This window comes from Psammomys obesus, unplaced genomic scaffold (assembly GCF_907164565.1).
Source record: "Psammomys obesus unplaced genomic scaffold, mPsaObe1.curated_primary_1811, whole genome shotgun sequence".
In the NCBI taxonomy this organism is placed as follows: domain Eukaryota; kingdom Metazoa; phylum Chordata; class Mammalia; order Rodentia; family Muridae; genus Psammomys; species Psammomys obesus.
The window spans coordinates 3,946,326-3,958,590 of NW_026585626.1; the positions used below are offsets into that span (position 1 = coordinate 3,946,326).

Consider the following 12,265-nt stretch of genomic DNA (forward strand, 5'->3'; position numbering starts at 1 on the left):
ATAACACTTTGTGATTGCTAAGATGGGGTAAGCACTAATTTAGAAGCTAAATTTTGTGAACCTGCCTATATTTTAAATTGTGGAAAACTTTAAGAGTTTATATATTTATATATTTGTTTAAGTTTTTTAATTATAGTTTAATGGTTTTTTTTTCAGTCTTTTATATTAAGTATACTTAAAATTTTAGGTATGCACTTTATGATAAAGTAATGAATATCTTTTTTTTGAGATACTAAGTTTACTTTGTGTTTTTTGGACTGTTAATTTGGACATTTTCCAATTCTTAAAATTATAGCATAACATACCTCATAAATCCTTTATCTATTTAACAATAATTATCCTTTCACAGTTTTGTTTGATCTTTTCTTAAAAAAAAAAACAAATATTTTGAAGCTAACCTTATAAAATTTATGAAAACAATATATAATTTAGTCAGTAAAACACCAGATGATGTATAGCATGAGTCAGCACACTGTAGCCAGGTGACCTGTTTCATTTGGACCTCAGTGATACACACTCATTTACCTGTTGCTCACTGCTGTCTCCATGCTACATGGCAGAGCTAGGTATTTGTGGCAGACATCCTGTGGCCTATGAAGCTAAAAATACTAACTGACTGTCTAGGTTTTTGCAGAAGTTGACCTCTGAGCTATAAAACCCAGCTCTCTATAAATGGAAAATAGAAACTTGAGAGTGCTTGTGCCTAATAATTACATCTATCGACCAAAGACCGTTTAAGAAAGTTGAGAAAAAGAAAAGAATACTACATTCAGCACTTTGTATTAAATACTTTTGCACACGTCTTCCCAAATGATCTACCTAAGCTGGATTCAGAATGTAAAGGTTATTGTTGGCTGTGACTCTGGAATACGTGTGCACTTTTCCTTCATTTTAGACCTCAGGGAGAGGCCACTCCTAATAGTACTTTCAGCACTGACAGGCTGAAGTTTTTCCCCTTAGGAATTTCGTCTCCAAAAGGGAGCTTGAGCTAAAAGGACAGGCTCTTTTTAGATTTGTCAATATTCCCTATTACTTTAAAAATCTCAGAGTTTAAATTGTATGTAAGTGGAATCAGTATACATGCAGTCCTTGGTGTGTGGGTTTTCAGATGAGGAAGGTGCAGATGCAATCTCCTGCATGCTGGTAGCATTTCACTTTAAATCCTTCCTGCTGCTGTTTGGCAGTTCTAAGTCTGTTTGTGTTGCTGTTTTCCACTCTTATGCTGCTGTTCTTTTTTTTTTTTTTTTTTTTTTGTCTGTTAACTAGTAGTAAGTTGTTTGCCCTGTGGAGTACTGCTTACTGTCTCTCCAAGGATTGGTATCACTGACAAACATCCAGTTGTCAATCACAGTTAAAGCTGTTCAGTTCTGTTAATACATACAGAACTTAACAAACTGAAGTGAGTCTTTCCATCCCTCAAAGAACCTGAGAGTGGCTACTGAGTTACCTGAGTTAGAGAAGGCAGAAGGGTCATACAGACACAGAAAAGAACCTACTGTAGTCTCTGGCCAAGGGCAGGTTGTGCACCAGGGGTGTCTATGTGTGTGGGCTGATTCCTTTTTGTTTCATGTTGTGTGTATGGGTGTTTTGTCTTTGTGCATCTCTCTGCTGCGCACCGCTTGGCTTGGTGACCTGTGACTGGAGTTACAGCTGCTTGTGAGCCACCAGGTCGGCACCCAGAATCTAGCCTGGGTCCTCTGAAATAACTGCTGAGCATCTCTGCAGCGTTTCTATTTTTTTTTTTTTTTTTTTTTTTTGGTGGTTCTTAGTACTTTTGTACTTTTACATTACTTTTGTAATGTCTGCTGCTCCACCCCACTCCAGTATATTATGGACAGTTTGTGTGTTCTTAAATTCTAGTAAGCCCCTGGTGTTATTTCTAGGTTTTCCAGTACTATTAAAAGTATGAAATAAAATACTGGTGCCTATTACCTTAAAGTCAAGAACAAGTTTTGAGTCCAATCCTCTTTTGGAAGTAACTTTTACATTTTCCCCTGAACTGATACACATTTTTCTCTCATTCTGAGAGTGTTTCCTTCCCCTGCTCCTCCCCAGTCTAGCTCTCATTTGACAGCAGTGAAGACATGGTGTTGTGTTGTCTAACAACTAGGACACTGACTTTCAACATATTGTGGTCACTTAGGTTTGTGTGTGTTTATGTATTTGTGTGTAGCGTGTGTGTGTGTTTGTATGTTCTTATTAGCACAGTTTATACCAGCTTGTTTTCCTGTAGTTTATTAGAGACTTACTATTTCAAGAAAGCTTCCCTTTTGTGGATCCCATTTGTCATTCTCTTCCACACGATATTTGGTTTCTTTCTAAGGATCAGTTAGTGATTTTAAAAGTGTGTGAATTTTTTTCTTCTTTTTTTTAATGTAGCTTACTTAGCTTTACAATCTTGTTGCTTCGACTTTGGACATGAAGTCCTCTCAGTCTTTATATAGAATTCCAATGCACTTTTCTATATTTCAGGCTTTGATTTCCACAGTTTAATATCTAATCCATTTTGTTGTTGTTTTATGTTGTCAGGGCGGGTTCTAAGTGAAAGCAATTTTGCTTCAAATCTATTTGATACCACCACAAATTCCATAAGCCTTCCTTCCCTTCCAGCTGAAATTCTCCCTTCATCAGATAATAAGTGATTCCCTTTGCTGTTCTGCTTTGTCTAGCCGAGCCCTCTCTTTCTTTGCCAGCTGCATTATTGTAGTTAGTATAGCTTCTTAATATGTTTTAATATTTGGTGTTACAGTTCAGGACCATCCGCATAAGTTTTCTTTTTAAAGTATTTTTGGCCCCTTCTTATTTTTATGCTTCCAGACAAATTTTTAGGAATCATTTCAACAAGCTCCAAAACAAATTCTGAGTGCAACTTTCAAGCACTTTCATTTTTCCCTTCTTTTTTTACTTTTTGCTGTATTCTCAGATTTCAGACATGGGTCTTTGCAATCATCTTACTTTTAAAGTTGATTAATGAAGTAATTTTACATTTAGAAAGTTTATTTGAAACAACCCACGATAGAAACAGTAAAAACAACCAGACTAATGAGTGGGTTGCCTAACTAGTGTATGATTAGAGACCAAAAAAAACTTCTCAGTTTTCTTTAAAATTTGTTTTTCTTGCTTGAGTGTTGAATTGTGCTGTGACTGCAGTATGCAAAAATTTAGCCAATTTATCACCTTAACTTTAAATTATGGTAGTGATTTTTCTTGTTTTTGAATGGCAGAAATGGTCAGTTTTAAGTGGCCATTAAAAATGGATCTATAATACTGCATTCTGACTAATAGACATCAGTGTCTATTCAATAGAGCTTAGATACCGAGAATAATTAATGTATTCACTTGTAAACATAAGAGAAGTGATAGAGTGGGTCTTCCTCGGACCATGGCAGTCGACATGTTTCTATAGTAGATCAGGAGCACGCAGGACTATTGAGTGCGCACAGAGAGAATGCCAGGTGGAGTTCACTACAGTTCAGTGGCTTTCTCTGGTGATGCTCTAGGGCACTGCAGAGGGGTCACGTGTGGTCTGTTCCTGTGATAAATTGTGCTAGTTTTCATTTTTAAATTTATCTGTTTGCATAGTTTTAATTTTTTTTCACTCCTTGGTGGTTGCTAATTTGTTATTATTCCAGTCGTCAGCAGTAGCTCACTGTCATACCTCTGACGCATTGTACTATTCTTATAAAAGGTCTTATTTTAGTTTTTTACACTGCTGTGTGTTTCTGCATCTACTGTCTGATTCCAGGGCTTTAAAAGCTTTTCCTGGTGTGCTCTACTACATTGATTTTGCTTTTTGTCTTATATGCATGAACACAGTTTTAAGTGTGGCTTTCTGTGTTTAGACTTCTGATTTGCTTGATCCCTCTTTGTCACTTCCTTGACTGACCTATATTTACGAAAGACATGTGGATGGTGGGAGAAAGAGGGTAGTAAAGTCTGGCAAATAGGCAAATCCAACCGTTTTTAAGTATTTCTGAAATGTTGTAAGATGCAGGAACAATAGTCATCTCTAAGGTGGATAAGTCAGATAATGCATGCAAATCATTTACATAGACAGTAGCTGTTCAGTAAAACTATGTAAATGACTGTGCCTTATAAATTAGACTTTGTTGGATTATAGGAATAGAACTGAATTTTAGTACTTTTTTTTTTTTTTTTTCAAATTGCAGATCACTGATCTGGTATTCAGAAACAAAGAAAACTGATTTTAATAGTGTCAATTATATTGACTGAATGGAAATCTGAGTATCTTAGAATTTGGTTAGGCCAGTCCTTTATTAATTCATGAAGAAATAGAAGAGGGCTGATTTATGCCAGGGTGGCTAGTTATGAGTTCAGGACATAATACCTGATCTTCTGAATATCAAGTCTCTTGTTCCTTTCTACTGTTTCTCTGCTATAAATTACTGCTATTAATTAAAATTAAAATTTTATAAATTAAAATTGCTATTAATTTTTCTGCTATAAATTCTTGTTTTTCCTTATTTTTTTTAAATATATTTTTTAAAGATTTATTTATTATGTATACAATGTTCTGCCTGCATGTACGCCTAGCATACCAGAAGAGAGCACCAGATCTCATGATAGATGGTTGTGAGCCACCATGTGGTTGCTGGGAATTGAACTCAGGACCTAGGGAAGAGCAGACAGCACTCTTAACGTCTGAGCCATCTCTCCAGCCCTTTTCCTTATTTTTTAAGCTGTCAGCATTTATTTTATTTTTCATTCTACTTTTGTATTTAAATATGGCACTACAATATTGGACTCATTTTAAAATGATGAATAGTATACACCCTCTGAAGCATTTTCATTAATCCAAGGCATAATCTTTTTATGTGCTCTACGGCCTGTGATCAGCTATTATAGACTGCTATGAAATTTTATTCATTTAGATATTACTGGATGTCTCAGATTTTAGACAATTAGAACCTGACACGTAGCTGATAAAAATACCCTTACCCATTAAGCTTTGTTTCTTTCATGTTCCATAAGCTTTCTTTAAAAGACACAATGATATACTTATGATCACTTTTCAGCAGCCAGCCATTATTTTTATTAGTAATTCTTTGCTTTGAAGTTAGCTTCTTGTCCCCTGTTGCTCCTGTCCCATTTAAAGTCTTAACATTTAGTCTAATGTAGTGACTCTTGGTAAACAGCTTTTATTTTCTGTAAGTCAGTTCCCTTTCTTCTTTGAGCTAGCTTTTCTTCGATGAAAGTGGAATTTAGTGGTATGCATTGGAATCACCTAATACAGGTCATTTACTATTCTGGGTACTATCTTTATATTGTAACAAATGGTTGTTAGATCACATTTGTTCTAGAGTATTTTTTTAGTATAATTTAATTTTTATTTTCTGTGCATTACTGTGAAGGTGTCACATCCCCTGGAATTGGCGTTATAGACAGCTGTGAGCTGCCATGTGGGTGCTGGCAATTGAACCCAGGTCCTTTGGAAGAGCAGACAGTGCTCTTAACCACTGAGCCATCTCTCTAGCCCCTTGAGTATTTTTGTATATTAATTACTATTGCTTTTTGTTTACTCATTTAAAAATATTTTCAAAATTCATTCAAGAAATTAATTGTCTGTCGTAGGATAGACACTCTGAACTCTGCAGATCTGGCATGAATACAACATACAGGATCTCTGGTCTGATGGACCTACCTTACATTCCAATTTTGTTTGAGAATCTCATTTTTCAGAAATACTACTGCTTTTGTGGCAAACTGTGTTCTTGGAAGTTTACACTACTGTACATTAAAGTCTTTGACTTAATTATATATACTTTTGCATTATGGTGGTAGCATTACTTTTGATTGCAGTTTTGGCTCAAGACTTGTTTTTCCTATGACATATGAAACCTTTGAAAATGGAGTGTATTTGAGTCACCTTCTAGTTTTACTTAAAATTAGTTTAAAGCAAAGATCTTTGCTTAAAAGGCAAATCAGAAGAAGTTAATTTTCAATAAGAGAGAATAGTAGCAGCATTAGCCGATCGTGCATTGAATGAATTAGAATATGAAGCAATCACTTTTTGTTTTCTTATCTGCATTACTGACACATAACCCTTTGTCTAATTTTAGACTATTTTAGAGATTTGAAATATTAGAATTTTAATGTCTAAGTAAATATTGACATGTTAAATTAATGAAACCAAATAAACAGAAGAGCCCATAACTTAAAAAAATTACTATCAAATGTATTTTTTCCCAAAATTAGTGTATGCTGATGTGGTGGTTTGAATAAGAATGCCCCCCCCCCCCCCGCCCCCAGGCTCTTATATATGAATGCTTTGTTACCAGGGATTAGGAGGTGTGGCCTTGTTGAAGTAGGTGCATCACTGAGGGTGGGCATTTAGGTTTCAAAAACTAGTGCCATGCCTGTCTGTCTCTGTCTTTCTGACCAGGATGTAGATCTCAAGTACTGCTCTAGTGCTGTGGTCCCCACCATAAAGATAATGGACTAAGTCTCTGAAACTGTAGGCAAGCCCTCAATTAGAGTCTAGTGTAATTCTCATAAGTTTGGTGAGTCCTTCTTTAACCTTGTTTTGATGGTTTTGTTCAGAAAAGTTAGCAGCCTTTTCCTTGTAGGGCAGTCATATATGATTCTGTTTTCTTCTTATTTGAATTTCTTCTGCCATGTGAATTCTTCAAGGATATTAGTATTTTAACATGTATGGAACGTATAGCCTATTTGCATTTATTTTTATTAACCTACTTAAAAAATATTAAAGGGTTTACTTTAATGTCAAGGTGTTCTGAAAGTTGCAGAATGTAGTTCAATCTGAGTGTAGTGATTGTAGTTATTGAAATGCACTTTTTTTTTTTAAACATATGCTAGCTTTTAAAACCTGGGGGAAAAAATAAATGGAAGGCTTTATTTTTTTTTTCTTTACCAGATATTATTTTGCCTAAAATGACACATGCCTATATCTTTTGGGTTCATTTTCTGTCATTGTGTTGTATATTGAGGGATTTTTGTGTACATCTATTACCCAAAGATTGTATATAGAATTGTAAAATTTTACATTTGTAATGTGAGAAAACATAGAGCTATATCTTTAAAAGAAAATTGAGACATTTCATAATATATATATGTATATATATATATATGTATATATATATATATATATATAAAATCAGTGAGCTAGAATTTATTTAAAAACACAGTTGTTCACTGTAGGTTAATTTATCTGCATTAATCCTGAAATCTGTGGAGTGTCATCACATTATCTGCCTAATGTAGTGACTAATTCTCTAATATTAGCATCCTTGTTTGGTCATAAACTCAGATTTTTGAGATTTTTATTGAAAATATGTTTGTTTTTTTCAAATTATACAGTGTGCCTCCCACTCTTCTTTGTTTTCAATCATAGTTGTCATTTTAAAAGTATTCTTTCTTACATGTTATTTCTTTAGCATGTCTTGTTTTCCTGTAACTTACCAAATGTGTTTTTAAATCTTTCTTTTTATTTAAGCAATTGTTATTTATCTAGCCACCCATATTCAATATATACTGTTGAGTCCTGTGATATGCCAGGCGTGAGACTAGATGATATGTAAGAAGAGAGAAGGATTGGGGATTCTTGTGTGCTTATATTGCTAATACAACATAGTATGTGTTTTATGTGTCTTTATGATCCTTTGATCATTTTCCTATTTTATAGATGTACACTTAGTACAGAGACATTAGAGACTTACACAGAAAACACAGGTTTTGCTCTTACAGTCCCAGGTGCTGCAGCAGACATGGGTTACCGTGCACACATGGCTAAGTCCAAGAACCACACCACACACAACTAGTCCCGCAAATGGCACAGAAATGCCATCAAGAAATCCCGGTCACAAAGATATGAATTTGTTAAAGGGGTTGACCCCAAGTTCCTGAGGAACATCCGCTTTGCCAAGAAGCACAACAAGAAAGGCCCGACAAAGATGCAGGCAAACAACGCAAAGTCAATGAATGCGCATGTGCAGAGCCATCAAGGCCCTAGTGTAGCTTACTGCTGTTAAGCCCAAGATGCCAAAGGACCCCAGCCACAAACTCAGCTGTCTGGCTTTCATCGCTCATCCCAAGCTTCAGAAGTGGATTTGAAGCTACATGGCCAAGGGTCATAGACTCTGCCAACCAAAGTCCAAGGCAGAGGCCGCAGCTCCAGCTAAGGCCCAGGCTTCAGCCCCAGCTCAGGGTCCCAAATTTGCCTAAATCCCTGTGAAGGCTCCATAGGAAAGACTTCTGCCAATGTGAAGACAGATGGACTGGTGTGATACACCTTCCTACACACTATTTACAGATGACCAGTGTCCTATGCTGCTTTTACAAGTAAACCCAAGGCAAGATCTGTTTGAAAAAAAAACAACCAACTAACCAAACAAACAAAAACTACAGGTTTTAAGTTGCCAAGGTAGAAATTGACCCTGCAGTATCTAATTTTGTACAGTACTGCATTTGCATATGGGAGATAGGTGCATACAATAAGTATATTTCTTATCTCTATAGAGGGCTTAGCATAGTATACTTTAAGCTCTGCTGTATGTAGTTGTCTGTGGGACTGTTCAGGAAGATGAAGTTCTCACTATAGTATCAACTCTTTCCCCACACCAGCCACTTTAAAATGCTTATTCACTGCTTGGCATGAGGCAAATGGATCCTGCAGCTTCAGTTCTCCTCAAGTCACCAACTAGTAATTAAATACGCTTACATGGTAGGAGACTACCCACAGGTAGACATTGAGACAGAATGGTAAGTGGCTGAGAACATAAGCATGGAGAGGAAGATTACTGTTGTTCTCCTATGGCAATATAGAGGTGGTTAAGGGGATCTTCAGCTCAGAGGACGAATCTTATGAAAATAATTTGATCTCTTTCTTTAAGAGTGAGGACAGGTAAGGAGCACCACAAGTAAAGGACAGCACGTGATCAAGCAGGAATAATAAAACTTGTGTCTCATCTTAGGATCAGTGAAGGACCTCACCATATGTATGGCTGCACACTTTCACAGGCACTTGGGCACCTTTGGAACCTGAGCTGGTGCAGAAGCCTGGGCCTTAATTGGAGCTGCACACTCTGCCTAGGTTTGAACCTTGGGCTTTGGTTGGCAGAGCCTACGATCCTTGGCCATGTAGTTTCGAATTCACTTCCCAAGCTTGGGATGAGCGATGAAAGCCAGATGGCTGAGTTTGTGGCTGGGGCCCTTTGGCATCTTGGGCTTAACTTGCTTCACAAGCGCCTTGTAGGAATGAGGTGCAGATAGCTTAATATATCTGGAAGGAGATTTGTTTGTAGAAAATACCAATAAAACTGGTGATTGATATTGTGATTGGCAAGTTGGATGACTGGGGTATTTAATCTTTTACCTAGGTGTAGGAAACCTTTCAAAGGTGTTTGCCAAGGTGCAGGTATGGTGTGCATTGACACTGATTGAGGAGGATGGATAATTAGTACTGTGTGAAATGGACTGGCTGGAGACATCACTGTAGTCCATGAGAAAGTCAGTGGTGCCGGAAGTGAAGGACAGTAAACAAGTTTAGCACACATTTCATAGGTTACTTTGTTAGGTCTTAGGGAATAATGGGAATAGTGAACTAAAAGAGGGGGTCCAAGGTCTTTATCTTAGAGCACTGGTTCTCAACTTTCCCAATGCTGGGACCCTTTAGTACAGTTCCTCTTGTTGTAATGACCTCCAACCATAAAATTATTTTTGTGGCTATTTCATAACTGTAATTTTGCTATTGTTATGAATTTGTAATGTAAGTATCTGTTTTCTGATAGTCGTAGGTGACTCTTGTGAAAAGGTCATTCAACTCCCAAAGGGGTCCTAACCCACAGGTTGAGAACCACTGTCCTAGAGGACTGGACAGCTAATGGTATTAGGTTGAGCAACCAGTTTTATCATTTGTATCTTAATTCCAAAAAAGATTTGAGGCATCTGTCAGGGTTGTTTATAGCAGGATTATAATGCAACAGGATATGGTGAGAGAGTAAAAGATTAAACATTAGCAGCTATTATTAATATTTAAGGCCTGAACTAGGTGGTTGGAGAAGTCCAGTAATGCCCTGAGAGGAAGAACCAACCTTACTGCATTCTTTCCCCACTCATAGAGATACAGTTGCTAGGAAACTGGCCCATCCCCCTAGGGAGGGACACCAGATCATTCACGGTTTGGGGACCTTCCTATAGCCAATCAATTCAAAATGCAGCATTTTGATCAATAGATGCTTGCCAGGCAGGAATCGCCCCTGCCTTGGGCATGCTGGGAGGGACCAGAATCTTTAAATCACTCAACTAACCTGTGCACGGGGCTCTCGGCTCTCGCCGCTTTGGCGGTGGGGGGTGTGAGCCCTAGCTGCAGCTTGTAATGACTTATAATAAAAAGATCCTCATGTGGTTTGCAACGGACTCAACTCCTAGTGGTGGTCTTTTGGGGTATCACGATTCGGGCACAACAGTGGTAGGGAAGGGAAATCAAAGTGAAGCCCCAAAGTAGTAGAGACACACCCCCTAATGGAGGTATAAGTGTGCAGACATGCATATGGTGAAGTCCTTCACTGATGCTAAGATGAGACACAAGTTTTATTATTCCTGCCAACCGCAGTAGTTAAAGCACATCACTGTGTACTGTCTCCGCACAAATGAGTAGTCCATGAACTATGTATCAGGCTTTAGGACTGTCACATGTTTTGAAGGTAAGGCCTGAGAACATTCCTTCAATGGAAGCCTAAGAGGGCACTTTATTATGTAGTTAGCAACCAGTGTCATTAACTGTATGTCCACAATAAATGTAAAATGCAGATATTTGGTTGAATCAGTAAGCTCTCTTGACTTTGAGCTGGGGAAACAGCACTATTGTGTAAAAACACATTTCTTTTTAAAGATGCTGGTTGCAAGTCTGATCTTAAAATTGGTGGTTTCAAGTTGTGTTCCCTGGAACTATAGGAATTTCATCATGGGCTTTGAGAAGCCCTTTTGTTCTGTCTGCAGTAAGAGTTGCTCCCCCATGTCTGTTTGAGGTGATATGTGCATCTTAAAATTTGGTGTTTGAACAGAATTGTAGCTCCAAAATGTTTGAAACCATTGATACATACGCCTAATTCCCAAAGTAGAGTTCAGAGGAAGGTTTCTAGATTTCTATGAATATATTTTTATAATTGATAATTTCTAGTTTTATGAATAATACCTAAGATGAATGATGTTAAATCAATATAAAACAATTATATATACATACATACATACATACATACATACATACATACATACATATATTTATATATGATATTTTGGACATATACAGTGTTTACTTACCCTTTTCAGTGATAAGGGTACATGCTAAAATATGTCCCACTGAGCTTGAGGAATGGATAGAGTAACATTCAGTTGATTTTTAATGAACGTTAAGTTGAGCCTTTAAAACTGTTGGTCCCAGACTGATTTCACAATTCATGCTTTGGTAAAAAGTTTGACTACCCCACAGCCTACCCTGACTTTTAAAGACATCAGGTATGTTTTTTTATAATCTTACAAATGGACATTTGGATTTTCTTGCAGTTCTTGATTATAATTCACATTTAACACACATTTGAGAATATATGATTTATTTTTGACAGTTTGTATCACATTTATATCTCAAAATGTCTCTATGAGGCAGCATAAGTAGATGGCTAGCTTTTCTCTGTTTTATGTTCTGAGAAACATCTTAATACACAAGTCTTTTGTCATATTTACTGCTTTGTTGGGTTCTGATTCAATTAAGCTTTGTGTAGAGGTGTCTAAGCCTGTAAGAATAAAGCTTGATGGTAGAGGGGAATGCACTGTGGAACTAAGCTGTCCTGCTACAGCCTCATGCTTAAGATGTTTTAAGGTTTCCTGTCTTCAGTTGAGTTGCTGGCTCCCTGTTGGCTCTCAGTCTGAGCTTATGCCATTGCTTATTTCTGAATTGGGCCTCCTTTTTCCTTCAATTTATGCTTTGTCTTAGACAGATTCACCTTGCATATTCAGTATTTTTTTTTTCTCTTTGAGCTTTCCTAATAAAATACAAAGTACTGGTTTATGTACAGTTTCTGTACCCAAAATGTTAATATGCTTTTTGATAGTCTTAATTTTCAGTGATTGTTAAATGTGTGGTAAGCATACCCTTCACTGGTCAGATTGTCATAAAGCAACTAAATGCCTGATTGCTTACGTAACTGTATTATTCAAATGGAAGAATCCAGATTTGAGCTCTCTGTTGAAAATGCTGGATCTAGGGCAGTACTCCCAGGACACAAATGAA

The 12,265-nt window shown here is 36.9% G+C and overlaps 2 protein-coding genes across 5 annotated transcripts in view; one reads left to right on the forward strand and one right to left on the reverse strand.

The window, feature by feature from the left end:
• Positions 1 to 12,265, forward strand: part of Supt3h (SPT3 homolog, SAGA and STAGA complex component) — a 344,588-nt gene that overhangs the window by 11,379 nt on the left and 320,944 nt on the right. The window lies entirely within an intron of this gene.
• Positions 1 to 12,265, reverse strand: part of LOC129680741 (runt-related transcription factor 2-like) — a 35,064-nt gene that overhangs the window by 7,924 nt on the left and 14,875 nt on the right.